Genomic DNA, 879 nt, shown 5'->3' with positions numbered 1-879 from the left:
GTGCCTGGGTGGCTCAGTTGGTTGAACCTCTGACTCTTGATTTCAGCTCAGGTCATAACCTCAGGGTCATGGGACAGAGCCCTGACTGGGCTCCACGCTCAGCGTAAAGTCTGCTTGTCCCTCTCCCTCTGGTCCTCCTCCTGCTTTTGCTCTCTCTCCCTCTAAAATAAATAAATAAATAAATAAATAAATAAATAAATAAATAATCTTAAAAAAATACACATACACATACAGATTCCCTCTGGACTTATATACTCCCATGGACTAAACTGTGTCCCCCCCAAAATTCACATTTTTTGTGTGAAAGCCCTAACTCTCAACATGACTGTATTTGGAGCCCTAACTCCCAACATGACTGTATTTGGAGATAGGGCCTTTAATTAGCAATAATCATGCCTCGGATAAACCTCATTGGTTACGATACTGCCACTGCACAAAGCTGAGATAGGGCCTTTAAGGGAGTAATTACAGTTAGATGAGCTCATAAGGGTAGGGCCCTAATCCAATAGGATTAGCAACCTTAAAAGAAAAGGAAGACACCAAACCCCTCCCCTCATTTACTTGCTTGCGTACATGCAGGCTTTCTCTTTCTACACAAGCACAGAGCAAAGGCCGAGGACACAGAGAAGGTGGCTGTCTACAAACCAGGAAGAGGGGACTCACCAGAAACTAAACGTTCCAGCACCTTGATCTTGGACTTCTTGCCTCCAGAGCTGTGAGAAAATAATTTTTTGTTGTTTAAGCCATCCAGCCTGTGGTAACCTGTGATGGCAGCCCAAGCAGACTAAGACAAATACCATCCCAAGATGCCATCTAATCAAGTTAGACATTGGTTCATGATTTATAAGTCAGTCACCTTAGCATATGTTAAAAGGCCAT

General features: G+C 43.3%; 1 non-coding gene across 1 annotated transcript; it reads right to left on the bottom strand.

Annotated features, from left to right (window-relative positions):
• Window positions 1-304: 304 nt before the first annotated feature.
• LOC115941118 (U4 spliceosomal RNA) lies at window positions 305-441 on the bottom strand. The gene has a single exon (XR_004075876.1). It is a non-coding gene; the product is annotated as a U4 spliceosomal RNA (small nuclear RNA).
• Window positions 442-879: the final 438 nt, after the last annotated feature.

Source organism: Leptonychotes weddellii, chromosome 10, assembly GCF_054177405.1.
Source record: "Leptonychotes weddellii isolate Sample4059 chromosome 10, ASM5417740v2, whole genome shotgun sequence".
NCBI classification, from domain to species: domain Eukaryota; kingdom Metazoa; phylum Chordata; class Mammalia; order Carnivora; family Phocidae; genus Leptonychotes; species Leptonychotes weddellii.
This window is presented reverse-complemented; position numbering and strand designations above follow the sequence as displayed.